This window comes from Durio zibethinus, chromosome 15 (assembly GCF_047325235.1).
Source record: "Durio zibethinus cultivar Kanyao isolate XHJ-2024 chromosome 15, ASM4732523v1, whole genome shotgun sequence".
Classification (NCBI taxonomy): domain Eukaryota; kingdom Viridiplantae; phylum Streptophyta; class Magnoliopsida; order Malvales; family Malvaceae; genus Durio; species Durio zibethinus.
In genome coordinates this window covers 19,039,657-19,056,615 of record NC_143176.1, presented here as the reverse complement: position 1 = coordinate 19,056,615, position 16,959 = coordinate 19,039,657, and the positions used below count along the sequence as shown (strand labels likewise).

Genomic DNA, 16,959 nt, shown 5'->3' with positions numbered 1-16,959 from the left:
ATTATCTCCATATCTAATCTACTATGCCAAGCTCTTTGGAACATCCCAATAGTGCAATTAACCCAAAAACCCTGCTATATTTTAGGGTTATTTTCACTTTTTTTTTCGGTGAAGTAACATTCGATGAAGCGTATTTTGTAGAATAACTCTTAATGAAGCAACTTTTGGTGAAAATGTTGTTGTTGTTCCTTGAGGAAATTGTTCCTAGAACAACTGTTCCGTGAAAGTGTTATTTCGTGAAAGAGTTACTTCTCGAATAATTGTTCCATAAATAGTTGTTTTATGAAAGAATTGTTCCATGAATAGCTATTTCATAAAATAACCTTTACTAAAACAACCTTATCACTTATTTTTACTTATCCTCAACTTTAACAACTTTAAAAAATTTTAAAAGAATAAAATATTAGTAACCAAAATCAAGTATCTACAGTCTACATTAGGTTATTTAAACTCGAGCTCATTTATCAATAACACCACCAAGAATGTGGAAAATAATTTGGTGACACAATCTAATAGAAAACAAAACAGCCAAGCTATTGTATAAAAGCTGAGCAATGAAGTTGAAGCAAGCTTAACCAGGGGTTTTCTTAGTGTGGGAGGTGAATCAAACTGGCCATTCTTGCATCAAAAGCTTGCCAAGTTTGCTTCAATGGTTCAACTCAGCCATGGTGTTGACATTTGAGAGTTTAGATGAAACCCAATTGAAAGTGCATAATTGAGTAACATTGTAATGCCTAGTACAAGGCAAGAGCTAGCTAGCCTTGTTGTAGCTAATGAAAGAAGATGAAAGGGAGTCTTGTGAATGAGAAAAGGGTAAGGCAAAATTGGACTATGGTGGTGAACGAGATTGAAGAGAAAGAGACATGGCAGCATAACAAAAAAAGTCATTTTTATCAGCACTTATAAATGCCAATAAAAGAGTAAAAAAGATTACTATTGCCAATAGTTTTATTACCACTACTTGACTACCAACTAAGTGAGTGTCGATGAAAACTTTTCGGAGGTCAAATCACCAGTGCCAGAGTTACACATATATTTGATGACATGACTTTTCTTGACCATTTAAATTGCCCTTATAAGTAAAAAACTATTAAAGGCATTTTAAAATGCTAGTAAAAGTCACATTTATTCAATTTTTTTTATATTTATTAAACGAGCTATATTGACACTTAAAACCGCCCTTAAAAGTCTTACTTTATTTTTTTTAAAAATAATGTTCATATTCCAAAAAAAAAAAAAAGCCAATACTTATTAACATATTTCAATCCATGGCCATGAAGCTAAAATCAATCCCAAGATTTCCCTGTTATATCACTGTTATTATAAAAACCAGGCATCAATAATTAAGAGAAGAACCAAGTGCTTCCAGAGAGCCGAAGATTTCTTGTAAATTTGAAAGTAAACATATTTTGCCTTTGAAAACCAATCAAGTTTTCTGCATTCCAAAGTTAGTTTATTTCAAAGTCTTTTGGAGAATTCACATAAGATCCATTAGTAAATCACCCCCAAATAATATTGGTCATAACGTTTAAGTTGGAAAAACCTACCTATTAGACACAAAAATCATAAAATCGTCACCAATTTTTTTAACTATAAGTGATTGGCCATCTATATAAGTTTATCCTTTTTAAAGTTATTCTAAACCTAAGTTGAGGATCCATAAAAAGAATAAATTCTAATCTATATCAACAAAACTAAAGTTCAGAAGTCGATTACGTACAAAAAAAGTATTACCACCGTTTTACGCCCAAAATTAGTACTAAGTTAATTATGTTTTACCTTACCTAAGCTTTATAAAAGATGATTTTATCATGTAAATAAATCAATTCCAATCTTTTTATTTATTTATAAAACATGGTAATAAAAAAAATTCTATCAAAAATATCATGCAATCATGTAATAAATATTAAATCATACCATGCAAAAATTATGACACAAATGTATTATAAATCATACCAAATATCATGTAATAATATCATGCCTAGATCATACTAAAATATTCATGCCAGAATGTCACACAAATATATTAATTATCATGCAATAATAATAATTATATAAATATATAATATCATACGAATATATTAATAATGCAATAATATAAAATACCATGCAAATATATTAATAACCATTCATGCAAATATATAATCATGAAATCAAATATCATCACACAAATATATTAGTATTGGTGTATAATCATGCAATTAAATATCATTCAAATATAATATTAATCATGCAATAACATATAATATCACATCATGCAATAAATATAAAATCATGCAATAATAATCATATAAATATATAACCAAATAAATAAATATATAAATAATCATACAATCACACAAATAAATAAATTAATAATCATGCAATTAACAATGTAAAATATGCAATTATACAAATAAATAAAATAATAATCATGCAATTACACATGCAATTAAATATATAATCATGCAAATAATAATATTAATAATCATGCAAAATAACATACAATTAAATATATAATCATGCAAATAAAATTATATAAACCATGTAAATAAATATGCAATTAAATATACAATCATGCAAAAAAAAAATACATAAACCATGCAAATAAATATATTAAGCAAATAAATTATCATGCAAATATAATATTAATAATGCAAATTCATGCAAAAATAAATACTACGCAATAAAGATAAAAATAAAAGTAAATAATTAAATATTATAAAAGTTATGCAAAAATCACACCAAAAAATTGAAAGCAAATATTCCCTTAATAGATTACGGGTTCTAACAATTTTTCACTTTAAAAAACTAATGCTTTTTACTATAAATCTTAACATTTCTTTCAAAAACTCCAACTGGATCTTTTTGTAAATTTTGTTTACATGATTGCTTCTTCATTGTTGATTCAAAACTTTCCCTTTCTTTTTTCTCAATGACCTCTATTTGATCTTGAAATCAATTACTTTAAAACCCCTTTTTTTATTTTAGATTCAAGATCTTTATATAAGAATTGAATCCGTTTCACTTTGGAATAAATTAATTCAACCAAATCTAAAATTGCTCGCCAAATTTTATTCTCTGTTGAATTTTCCCTTTTTCAATACATTGAGCCTCAAATCTTTCCAAAATTATTCAATCATTAAAGTTAAAATCTAAGATAAAATCCCAAAGTGGATTTTCAATGCAAAATCCCACATTTTTTTTCTTTTTTATTCTTTTTTTTTTTTTACCAATTGATTTTGACTCTTTTGACTTAAAAAATTAAACAAAAAATTAAACTAAAAAATTAAAATACAAAAAAAAAAAAAATTAGGGCTTAATCTTTGAACCCAAATTTCACTTTTCTAATTAAGGCTCAATTGTAGTATCAAAATTAAAATTCGAAACCCAATGAATTTCAAAAAATCCAAAGACAAAATAAAGTGTCTACATTGTTTACAAAAAGAGATTGGTTATGATGACAAACTAATGTCTAGAAATTCTAGGGCTGACTTTGCCATTACAGAAGAAAACTCATTGAAGCTAATGACACTATTCTTGTACTTACTTGGGCACAAATATTGTGAAACATAGAACTTTTAGCATATACAAAACCATTTAACAAAAGTCCTCAAACACAACTACAAAATGGTTCACAACATTAGAGCATTCTAACTTGAAACAACCTAAATATTTTCATACCATCCCACTATTTTTTCTTCTTTTCCTCAACGACTGCAGAAACAAGACTTAGGAATGAGGTTGTCAATGTCATGATTTATAAGTATTAAAATCAACAAAATTCAATAGTAGTGTCATTTGTCAATGTCTACAAGCTGTTAAGAACATCATATAACCATCAAAGGAAAATTGCAACTTAATACCAATCCTATTACAAATACCGAAACTATCAATACACCAAAAAGTTATCAAATTACCAATTATCACCAATAATGCAGTAGTATCATCTTCAAAGTATAATAGTGAACATCATTCTAATGCTATGAAATTACCAAAAAGTAATCAAAATACCAATGCAATGCAATGCAATGCAATAGCACATGATGATCCTAATGAACTCAATGCACCTGAAACCTACAATATAATACAATTTCTGGATTAGTAAATAACTATTATTTACTAATTAATAATACTTATTGTTGTTACCTGTCTACTACCTATTGGTATAGCACTTGAGTTGATATCCATGCTTGGCAAATGACTTCCCTTAAAAGTTTGTGCTTTCTCATTCCTTGCAAAGATCCAGATTGGTTAAGGGATAAAATCATTCAAAGTATTTCAAAGCCCTGGGTCAACAAGTAGCTGACTAGGATTTAAGATACCAAGGGTCCAGGGAAATAAGAAAGGGTATGTGATCAAACTTGTACAAGCCAGGAAACAAACCAAAAGGCCATGCTGGTTTTGTTCCTTGGAAATCAGAACCACAGATAGAAGTGCTTTCATTGACAATAGAAATTAACAAGACAAGTTGTTAAAATAATGTTTGTTACATTCTAAGCACATCAACCTTCTAGAAAGTTTTGAAAACTAATTGAACAAAAAAAATTAAGCATTATATGATTTGGAAAGAAGCTTAGATATTGTATTTGCAAAGAAGTGATTCTACTTGGATATTCTAGGATATGATGGAAAAAGATGCACTAAAATTAATGAAGTATGATATTTGTAAGAGGTTGGGATGAAAGACTTACAAGCACATAAGGATCCCAAGCAGGATTCTTGGAATCTGAAGCCATTCTAGTTGATGGCCTGAGAAAACTTTCACAGACTTCTCGCACACAAGACTCATCTGCTTCTCTGCAAACAAAATATGTATAGTTTGTCAATTATTTATTTTTATACTTGCAACCTAATAAGCAAGAGAGAACATTATTCAGCAAAAATACATAGATTCCAATTTCTATTACATTGTACTGAATACAAGCTTTGCACCACTAGTAACAAAAAAGTATAAGCCTGTACACCAAGGAAGCTACACGATAAATGCATTTGGTAGGGGAGAAAAACAAACCTTGCTAGGAAACATATGTAGGAAAGAAGGCTCCGGCGACATTCATTAGAGGATTTCAAAGCCAAAGACAATACCAACTAAGCTTCTAAATGAGCACGTGTCTGCACTCCATCATCAGTTACCCTGTGGCAAAACATGATGATAGGTGAAATTCTAGGATCAACGCAATAAAAAGAGCTTCTTAAAATAATTAAAAACTGGGATTTATTCAGAATTATTTCTTTAGCAGCTACTGTGTCAAAAGGAACTTTAGTAAGGGAAGAGTATAATTGAAATTCATGCCACCCACTGATATAAGATGTCAAACAAATACTTGTACCAAAAATCTGATATAGCTTCAGGATTTTAGGGCAAAAGAGTGTTAGCGACAAACCTATTCCAGCTGGGCTTTCTGGCCAAACATATCCTAACATCCACCTACAGTGCAGCCAACTCACCAGCCTGAATTGAACCCAAATTCCAAGAACTAGAAAATTTTGACGTAGGGAAGCAATCATCTACAACCCTGAGCCAACACATGAGACTCATGTCAAAGAGAAACGCATACCGAGTAGCCAAAACAACAAGAGGAAAACCAGATTTTGATAACTTAGCAGATATAACTTTGATTGTGCTTAAAAATAGTTATAAAAATGTTAGAAATATGTGTAGCATCCCACGTGAACAAGACATTACGAGTTGTCAACCAAGTACTACGAAATAATAAGTTTTCTAGGATCATATGAAGGTTCAAATTATATCGAATACATATACCTTGCGGAGACAAGCTAAGGTCCAAAGTGATTAGAGACGCTAATGAATCATGGAGGAGACAGTTCCTATTGAAGAGATCCCATAAATACAAAGATCCTTTCCTTGTGACCAATAATAATTTCCAGCTCTCATCACAATCTATACAGGTTGCTGCAGATCCCATTGTAATGGTACACTAAATCAACATGTATGACAAAGTAAACTAGGAAGTTCTCCAAGAAGCACAAATGACAACTGCAAAAATTTCAAAGCAGGCTGAAGATCAATTAACTGTAAACACATTCTGGTTTATCATCTCATTACCCACTAGTGCATGTGCCATAATGCTCACAGTCGAATTGAGAATCTTCTAATAATAATACTAATAAAAGACAACAGTGACAGAATGAGATTATTTTTCTTAGCCGTGAGCTCTTTTTTATGCATGATCATCATGCTTTTAGCTTAAGGGAACTAGCTGTAAGGAAATCATTATATTATTATCTTACTATGTGACAGTCACTGAAATTGAAACTGTTAAGAGGTTGCAAAATTTCACTTTCCAGAAGTAGAAGGGAATTTGAGCATATATGGCTCGTGCTACTGCATCCAATCAACTCAAAATAACATATCCTGGATCAAATTCACTTCTGTTCAAACTTCAAAAATATCATCACCACCAAAAATGTCAATGCCAGGGGCAGCCATAGAAAGCATTTGTAATAAATAAAAACCAGAATTTGTAATGAATGAATACCTGAAAGATGAATATACAAAAGGAGATACACCAGGGTTAGGCATATAAAAACAGCAATAAAAATGGAAAGTAACACACTTGCTAGCAGCAGTGGTTTTTTATGATCTCTAAAACAGGGATAAAATCTAAATTCCAAACCTAAACCAAGAAGTTTTTCCAGAACATCAAAATTTTCCACTTAAACAGACCATGCTATGCCAATCTAGCATATAGCACAAAGGATGTCTACTGGCATACTATCTAAGCACTAGAAAGATAACAAAAAATCTAAAAATCAAAATATCAGATCATATCTCCACTATACACTTCTAAATTATTAGGTATTCAGGATTTTGGATTTTTTGTGTAAGTAGTAAGTTCTCCTACTTAATACTTAACCCTGTTGTAAGCTTCTGAATTCTTACCATAACACTGTATAACAGTAAGATATTCTACAAAGAATATCTTACAAGGGTTACCTTAGAAGACAGGCAGGGAGGGGTCACTTTAGAAGAGGCCTTTGCACTACAAAGAAAACCTGCACAAAAAAGAAAAAGCATGTCAGAAGGAATACATATATAAAGATAAAGTGAAGAGGCAAGCACAAATTTAAGACTTACCTATTTAATCATCCAAGAAATCTCTTAATTACAAGAAAACAACATCATAGTAGATTCAACCTTCTTCCTTATTTGATTCCACACTCATATCATACAAATCTCTTGGTATTGCATTCAATACAATTTCCAATTCTCATATCAAGGATCTTGTACATAAAATACCAGTTTTGCTTGGGATGCAAATACAAGAGCTTCATCTTTTATATCCTTGCCCATATGAATTAAATTTGAGAAATTCACAAGGGTAAATCCATATTGATCCTTCTTAATGCCCTTGCCTTCAATAAGGCTAATTACATCCAAACAATAAACCATCAATCTATTAAAGTAATTAAGTTCTATTATGTTCTATTAAGTTCTATTAAGTTCTATCAAAGTAAGTAATCACATCTTAAATGCTTGAAATGATATTAGCACACAATCTAAAAGTTGTTCCTTAATTACATAATTTGTATCATATAACAATTATTTTCATGTATATAAGAATTCCAACATTATAAGAGAATATTGCTCTTCGAAACTTTTTTAAAATTCAATTTTCATCCATAATTTTTAAAAAATATGTCAAGTTTATTCATCCCCATCAATCATATTTAAAAATTTAAAGAAATATACCCTGTCAATGCCACATAGACCAAAATAAGAATCTCTTCATATGCATAGGAGTAAGTGCTATTTTTTATGTGTAAGTATTCTATTTAATAATTTTGATGGTTAAATTTCTACAGTTTGAAAAAAATTTTGGACTTCTATGTAGTTCATGTAGATGAAGAAGCTATTGTTTGCAACAGTGTCAATGAAGCAAAGGTTTGTCAAATTTTTTTGTTCTTTTTCAAATTTGCACAATCATCGAAGAATGAAATTAATTTGTCTAACATAAATAAGAACATTAAAATCAGAATGAATGATTACAACAAAATTTTTTCTCTCGAAGGGTCTAGTTTTTAGTAAGTCGATAGAAAAAACTTTATTAGTCTTAATCTAGTTGAGTGACACATTGTTTCAATGATAATTATCATGTACCTGTGTTTGTTTTTAACTCTCAAGTAGTCTTAGTATACTGCCCTTAGCTGAACCCAGATAGAAGCTCTTGGGTTTGGTGCAGTCATGGCAATGGCATTTCTCATTCTCACAGAACCCTCATCATTCAAATCTAATGACAGTTCGAGTTGCAGTCACCTTTAACATTCTTTTGCCAAACTATAACAATCATTTATGATTAATTCTTTCTTAGGCATTCTAAATTTCAGTCATGGAATTATGGTGAAATCAAAAGCAAACCTTGGTAGTAAGTCTAGATCATATAATAGTAATCGAAAGTAAACAGTATGCTGCCATTAAAGATCAGGGCTGTTCATACCTATTAGCTTTAAGAGGTAAGTGGTAGAGTTCAATCAACCATTGATCCCACTCAACTTCTGAAATTGTATATTATATATAATTAGCATAAACAATTAGTGTTTTTCCTATATAATTAGTATATTGACACCACTAAAATTTATTAAAATTTTTTAAGAGGTCAAAAAATAAATTTTATCTTTACTTTTACATTCATTTTAATTTGAAAATTCTAAGAATATTTTTTCACTACAAGTATAAGTTTAATTTATGATTTTGAAAATATATATTTATTTGAAAGTCTTATCATATTTTGAGATATTTTCTTCTATATTTAATTTTATCAATATTGTTTTTAAATAATAAATAATATAAATAAAAAATATAATACTATTATTTTAATTCCAATAATACCATTTCTTAAATACACCCCTGAGATGATACTGTTCATTACATATAATGATGACATTGTAAGGGTACAGATTTTCTCCTCAATTTTTTAAGATGAATGAAAATATAGATCAGCCTTTAAAATCTTATTTTGTGGCATTCCCGGTATCTCTATATGAAATTGTTGGATATTAAACTTAGATTAAGTTTTCATGAATCTAGCTATCTATGAAGCTAGCTATAGCTATTCATGAATATGTGTTATGAATGAATTTAGTTAATGATACATAAATGTGCTTAATTGAATGTTCCTAATTTAGTTAATCAAATTTATCCACAAAAAGCTAAACAACAAGGTTAACTCCAAAATTTGAAAGATACCTTGTCCTTGTCTATTTCTGCACTAACAGATAAAAAATTGACGAACTACAGAGGAGGAACTACTTCTGCACAACAATTGAGCAAAAAAATAATAGATTTTAAAAAAAATTAAAGAAAGATTCATTAGATTTGGAAAATAATAGATGAAAATCGAAGAAATGCAGAGGAAATCGTGTATACCTAGCTACAAGCAGAGGAAATCGAAATTTCAGCGAGGAAATCAAAGTTTGCTGCAGAGAGAATCGATCGAAGAGAGATCGAAGAGAGATCGAAGGTATATTAGGTGAGAATGAGAGTAAGAGAGATCGAGGTAGTAATCGAAGAGAGATTGAAGAATTGTATCTGGTGAGAGTGACAATGCGAGAGATCGAGTATTGAGAGTGAGAGTCGAGAGATTTCCAAAAAAAAAAAATAAAGTGAAACTATAAAATAAGATTTTAAAAAAAAAAGTGAAAATAAGAAATGAGATTTAAAAAAAAAAAAAAAGAAAGTTATTAAGTCACACGAGGCAAAAGTAAGCAAAGAGTGTTTTATAACCCTAATGTTTTATTAAGCGAGAGAAATAAGATTATTATGTGCGGGTTAGAAGTAGCCTAAAAAAATAATCTATTAAAGGCAATTTTATTAAATTAGTAAAATAAAAACAATAAATTATTAACATTTTTATGAACTCTCAAAATTTTAATGTCATTAAAAATAAGAATTTTTGTAGTGCAGTGTTTGAGCCCTCGTGCACATAGATTTTTCAACTTTTTTTTTAAAAAGTAGTAACAATTATAGTTCTAGTATTAATATTTTTTATGTTTTAAAAAAGTAAATAGTATGAATGATTCTTAAATTTTGGATCAAATTTGACTATTATCTTTATATTTTTTTGTGTATAATAATACTTTTAATTAATATAAAATGAAGTGGGATAAAACATTTTTGTTAATTCCACAAAATTGTATTTTCTCTATTTCAAAATTATTGTTTCTTATTGACTTTTTTTTTTGTCAAATTAACTCAATTTTGACCATTATTTTTAATAAAATAATAAATCTTAAAAATAAATTTTGTAAACTTTGAGTTTAAAATTTTTTTTAAAACATATATTTTTTAAAATTTTAATTTAATTATATGTTAAAAAAATAAGGTCAAAGTAAAATTACTTTAATAAAAAAAATCAATAAAAGACAATTATTTTGAGGTAGAAAAAGAAAATTTTTATTATTAAACTGTGAGGATTTCCCATCATACTATGTAAACCGTAATGATTCTGCAGATTATCTCATGAAAATTATCCCAATACTTAACCTCACATCATTAATAACCAAATTTTTACTTTTTTATTGAATAAAATAATGAATTACATTTTACATTTGAGTGTATAATTTATACAATATCAACGAATAATAAATTGTCATCCCATCAAAAGACATAATAATTTTTTTTAATATGTGAGTTATGATTTATTATAATTAAAATATGTAATTATAATTTCTTTTTTTTTTAAATTATAACAAAAATTTTAAAAGAAAAAAAATGAAATTAAGAACACAAAAGAAAAAAGAAACCTCAAAATTCAATCTTGATAGCAATTGACTCTCATCACATATATACTGGCATGATACAAATAGGATAGAACAGAAATCGAAATATAATTATTGAAAAAGGAAATAATAATAATAATAATAAACACTCACCATCTTCGTCACCACCATCCAATCCAAAATCATAGCTAGATTAAATGGAGCCCCCAACCCAATTCCCATCAAAATTACATTTTTTTTTTCTAATGGTCACAAAGAAAGTGTAATAACGATAGCACTGATTCCAAACAAAACTACATTTTGCATGGTGATCAGGCTCACAGCTTTGGAGTTTTCAGTTGGGGTGTTATCATCAGGGCTATCAGCAACGGCAGCAGCCTTCTTCTTCTTGGACTTTGCCGGTGCAGGTGCTGGAGCTGGAGGCCTAGGAGCAAAAATTTGCAAAGGTTGAAGCACCTGATCGACTTGATAAACAGCAAGCTGACCATCTGTGTAAATGGTGCCAGAAACGCTGGTGTTTGTCAGCCCTGTTGTTATATTGACTGTGTTTCCTGAACTAGTGATATTGAGAGGAAACTTCCCATCACCACTATCTCCAGCTTGTGTTCTCAAAGGGTTACTCACGGTTTGGAATTGGGACGTTGAGAGGTACATTGGGACTATATGAAATTGCACCAGCTCCACCTGTTGTTCGTCGTTGAGTGAATTCAAGGTACCGGATTTCAGGCTTGAGAAAGCATTATCTGTCGGTGCAAAAATGGTCATCCCATTGTTTGTATTATTGAGCTGACCAAGAAGTTGGTTGGTGACTTGGGTGGCTTTCAGAAGACGAATGAAGATGGTGAATTGGCCAGATTTTTCAAGGATTTTGGTAACATTAGTGGGACCAGAAGGTGCCGGAGCCTGGGCAGGAGCTTGGGCTAAGATTCTTGAGCAATGGAGGAAAAAGAGAAGGAGAAATGAGAGAGTGAAGATCAGATGTTGCTTCATTATCATCATCGTTTGTAGCTCCTTTTGGGATGTATGGGACGTTGTTGCTTTGGCAACAGAACAATTCAAAATGGAAGAGAATATGAGGGCGGTTGTGGGAAGGAAAGTCGTCCTTCCACAAAATGTTTGGCTAATTTGTTAGTAGGAAGAGAAAGGGGAGGGGTTTATCAAGGCGAGGAGAGCATGAAGTTAGGTTAAACGTTGGCAAAATTATCAACTCTCAATGTTTTTTTAATATATCATTTAATTCGATTTAATTGGTATAATTTAAAAAAAAAAACAATATTTAATAAATTTAAATTTAGTATCTAAAATTTGTTTTCCTTTTATAAATTACGGCTTTTTTTATCAAAAAAAAATTTTTTCTTGAGAAGGTTGGAGGAAATGAATGGAGAGAGGAGGGAAAGAAATTGATGATACAGTTAGAGCAACTAGATTGCTTGGAAAAGCAGGAAAAACAGGAGATTTGGAGTGGATGTGTGGACAAATAATAAAGATGTCAAGTGATTGCTTTGCTTTTACTTGTATGGATATTTTGGGCTTAAAAACTTCGGTTTTGATTGCCACTGCGCACCTTAAGAAGCAAGTCTCCATGAAGTTGGCTGGTGGTTCTTTGATCTGGCCATTGGGCCCTTTCCCGTGAATGTTATCCTGTGCCTGGGTGCTAATGTCAACGCTTATGGCTCCTTCTGGGCCCTTCATTTCCGTCTGTAGATCGATCGAGGACGATGATCCAGCTTTATAATTGTGCTGCTCTCTCCTTTTTCTTTAGCCTCTCTTTCCCTTCTTTTGATTTTTTTTTTTGTCTCATTAGGCATGCAGGGAGATTCCTTAAATTTTAGGTTATTTCAGGAAAAGTTTTAGACCAAATTTCTTAAATGAAATTCTTTAAGTTTTCAATTAAAATTGATTAAATAAAATTAAAAAAAAATAAAATAGATAAATTAAAAGATCTTATTATATAAATCAAGTATGTAAAATTTGAAAAAATTTTAATATATAATTTTAGATAGATATTTTTAATAAAAATATTGATAAAATTTTTATTATTGAATAAACATTAATCAAATTTAAATTATAAATAATTTTTTTTAATTTTTTTTTTACATATGGTTGATCTTTATATTAAATTTTATCAATTTATTGATTTAAATTTTTATTACAGTTTTTATTAAATTAATTCTTTTTTTAAATTTCACAAACTATGTAAATTTCTTCCACTCATTCTTATCAACACACATTTTGTCCACGTCAATAGTTATAATTTAAGATGCTCATCTAGGGTGCATTTGGATCTAAGCCCTGTGTCTCAATTGCTCTGTGAGATGCATTCAAATAGCACGGGAGATGCAATTCTATTAGTAAACACTTGTCATATCCAATTAATTATTATTATTATTACATTTAAACATACATTATTACAATAATTTTTTTTATATAATAACTAATTTTACTATCATTGATATTTTTAATTTCATTCGAAATCAATTTCTATGCAAAAGAACCTTTATTTGGAGCTTTAATTTTTAAATGAAAAGCGCAGCATTCCATAGTTCATTGAATGGAAGGAAATTATGGCCCTTTCTCTATTCCAAGACCCCATATTTGTTATGTACAAAAAAAAAAAACTGAAAATTTCGAATTGTTGAAATTTCAATATCTCTTTTAAAAATGTTTTTGTTTTTCTTTAGTATATTAGATAAATTTGAGTTGAGGAGGCCCATACCTAGCCAAGCTAGGCTAAGTTTAAAGCTGCTTCTTTCTCAAGTCAAGACTACATGTGTCGCTTTAACAGTTAATACAGCAAACAATTGGTGTTGGTTGGCGCATGATCGGACAAAACACTCGTGTTTAAAATTCTTTTGGTACACAAACATACGAAGATTGTTGCTAATATTTAGTTGAGTTCGATACAAGCATATGCGAGTAAGTTCGTATGTTTGCATCTATATTGTTGCAAGAATTGATAATTCTTTACGCTTTCATTTTTGTTTCTTTCTAAGAATATATTAATCTACATCTCATCACATCATTACAATCCAGTTAGACATATTTTAGATCAAAAGTAAGATTCTTTCTTCCTAGTTTTAACTACTATCATTGTTGGGGGCTAATGATAAATAGGGCAATGGACCAAAAATTAGAGGCTTTACTATAGATTGTAATTTAAATTAAATCTAATAATTTTAAATATAAAAAATAATGATACAATATAAAAATACATAAAAAATATAAAAATAGTATAATTTAAAATTTTAATAAACATTATTTACATATTTGATAAAAAATATATATATATTTCGTATTTTATATGTAACCATAAATTTAATTAGAAATAAACACAACACCAAACTGGTGTCATGAATTGCCAAATGCAATTCAAGGCAATTTATAACTCATGGGTCCATGAATCTTGCAATGATATACAAGATAATCCATTTCATTTTTTCTTACATTGAGAGAATATAAACTTGCAATTTTGACATCAAAGATGTTAGAGGGCATCTAAATATACAGGATGTCATAAGTCAACCTTGTATAGGGTCATGATCGAGACTTAGGTTGTCATGAACCACCAATGTATAAGGTCATGACCGGATAGATCTCTTGAGTTAAGAAAAGTGTTTCCATTTCAAATATTGTAATGGTTAGTGGTAACATAGCTCTAAAATCTCTAAAGCTCTTTAGAGGGGGTGAACGGGTGAATGGGCAGCGTACTGTTGGGCTGTCTCACCGATCGTGATACGAGCATAAGCCATCCGCAAGGGTTGCCCCCTGAGCCTGGCGATGGTTAGAAGTCCCGATGTACTATCCTCGATTATAATAAAATTCACCTCTGATTCGAATGTTGTCTTGATGTGTTTTTCTTTTTGTCGATGTGAATGTGTCTTATTGTGTATGCTTGAGATTGATCTCGATATGAATGTGTCTTATCGCGTATGCTTGGGACTAACTCTGACTTATGATTATTTGTTCAGATATCAAAACTATTAAGAGCTAACTTAGGTGGAAGCATCCATTCAAGTGCCGCACGATCTATTGCTTGTTGAGAGAAAGTTTAGTCCGTGACACGTGGTATCAGAGCACAATTGAGAAGTGCTAGAAAATGGAGGAGATGATCACAAGTGATAGACCCAATTATCAACAGAGACTTGAAGAACTTGAGGCCGCAGTGAAAACTCACATGGTGACTAAAGATCGATTGAGGAAGATCGAGACAACCCAGCAGGAGTTATCCGATACTTTTCACAACGTGAGCGATGAGGCTAGAGATGCCTTGAATGTTTTCCAAAATGAGTTTGAAGAGCTCAGAGCACAAGTGAGCATCATACAAATGGTTATGGCCAGATCGAGTTCGAGCTTGACGGAAAGGGAAAAAAAGACCAAAGTGCTGGAGCCTCAATGCTATGAGAGGGCAAAAGATGCCAAGGAGCTTGAAAACTTTCAGTTTGACATGGAGCAGTACTTTCGAGCTGTACACACGGATTCAAAAGAGGAAAAGGTAACACTGACGTCGATGTACCTCACAAAGGATGCCAAGCTATGGTGGCACTCCAAGTTTGTCAATGACGAGTGTCCAATTAAGACTTGGATAGACCAGAAACAAGAACTGAAAAACCAGTTCTTCCCTGAGAATGTAGAGTATATGACCCGAAGAAAACTTCGAGAATTAGTGCAAACAGGAACAGTGCGAGAGTTTGCAATGAGTTTTTCTACCCTGATGTTGGATATTCGAGACATGTCTAAAAAAGACAAGATGTTTTATTTCCTTGAGCCCTCAAGCCTTGGGGCAGGACAGAACTACAAAGATAAAAAATGTAAGACATGACCACAGCCATAGCTGTAGCTGAACGTCTCCATGATTATAATGATGGCTCTTCAAAATAAAAAAATCCTCCATCAGTTGGCAGTAACTTCAACTTTGATAATGGGAGAAAGATAACTAGATTGGACCAACCCTTCAGTGGGGGATCAGACAAGAGGTCTTTTGGTCGAGATAGCACCCAACCTAAGACAAACAATACAATAATTTTTAAGCCTAGGCAACCACTAGCTTGCTTTCTATGCAAGGGGTCGCATCAGGTGACCGAATGCCCACACAGAGGAATCCTTAATGCCTTAAGAACCCCGTCTCAAGAGTCCGTAAAAACACCAAAGATCATTGAAGAAGTTGAAGATAAGCTAGCCATGATGGGTTTAATAAGGTTTTTGAATACCTTTCACACCCAACTGAACACAATAAAGAAGAAGCAAAGATAGAGGCCTGATGTATGTGAAATTAATGATCAATGAGAAGCCCACCAGGGTCATGGTAGATACGGGTGCAACCGATACCTTCATCATGCCAGAAGAAGCAAAAAGATGTGATCTCCAAGTTAACAAGGACTGTAGGCGAATAAAGGCAATCAATTCGCCAACATTTGCGATCAGTGGAAGCTCCAAGAGTGTGATGACCAAATTGAGGTCATGAAAAGGGAATGTAAACTTTACAGTTTCCCCCATAGATGAATTTGATGTCGTCCTCGAATTGGACTTCATGATGTTAGCTCAAGTGATCCCTATCCCCGTCGCTAGTTGCCTGTTGTTCTTAAGGGAGCACCCATGTGTGGTGCCGGCCACTATCTTGCCAAAGAATGAGAAGAAAATGATTTCAGCTTTACAATTCAAGAAATGAGTAAAGAGAGGTGAACCCTTCTTTATGGACATGCCGATTTACAAGAAAGGGTTGGGAGTGAAACCGATACCCAATGACGTGAAAAAAATGTTGAAAGAATTCGAAGAGGTGATGCCAGGGATATTACCTAAGGTTCTACCTCCTCGAAGAGTCGTGGACCATGAAATTGAGCTCCTCCCAGGAGTTAAACCCCCTGCTAGAACTCCTTACCGCATGGGCCCGTCAGAGTTAGCCGAACTAAAGAAACAGTTAGATGAACTTTTACAACCGGGTTCATTAGACCATCAAAGGCTCCTTTTTGGAATGCCAATGCTATTTCAAAAAATGCATGATGAAAGTTTACGATTATGTGTTGACCACAGGGCCCTGAACAAAGTCACCGTGAGAAACAAATATCTCATCCCTCTTATAACAGATTTGTTTGATCAACTAAGCCGAGCCAAGTACTTTTTCAAATTGGACTTGAGATCTAGCTATCATCAGGTCAGAATTGCTGAAAGAGATGAGCCAAAGATCACTTGTGTAACACGATATGACGCATTTAAATTTCTTGTTATGCCCTTTGGACTGAT

The 16,959-nt window shown here is 31.5% G+C and overlaps 1 long non-coding RNA gene and 1 pseudogene across 12 annotated transcripts; both read right to left on the bottom strand.

Annotated features, from left to right (window-relative positions):
* Positions 1-3,239: 3,239 nt before the first annotated feature.
* On the bottom strand, positions 3,240-9,612 carry LOC111302016 (uncharacterized). Of its 12 annotated transcripts, none has more exons than XR_016328262.1 (8): positions 9,371-9,600; positions 9,191-9,255; positions 6,941-6,999; positions 5,747-6,482; positions 5,367-5,498; positions 4,994-5,116; positions 4,129-4,779; positions 3,240-3,696 (listed from the first exon to the last, which is right to left on the bottom strand). It is a non-coding gene; the product is annotated as an uncharacterized LOC111302016 (long non-coding RNA). The 12 variants fall into 12 exon arrangements; XR_016328253.1 differs by lacking the exon at positions 3,240-3,696 and adding an exon at positions 7,082-8,499 and having other exon boundaries at positions 3,780-4,779; positions 9,371-9,612; XR_016328252.1 differs by lacking the exon at positions 3,240-3,696 and adding an exon at positions 8,442-8,499 and having other exon boundaries at positions 3,780-4,779; positions 9,371-9,602.
* A 1,128-nt stretch (positions 9,613-10,740) lies between these two features.
* LOC111302018 (fasciclin-like arabinogalactan protein 12 pseudogene) lies at positions 10,741-11,866 on the bottom strand (annotated as a pseudogene).
* Positions 11,867-16,959: the final 5,093 nt, after the last annotated feature.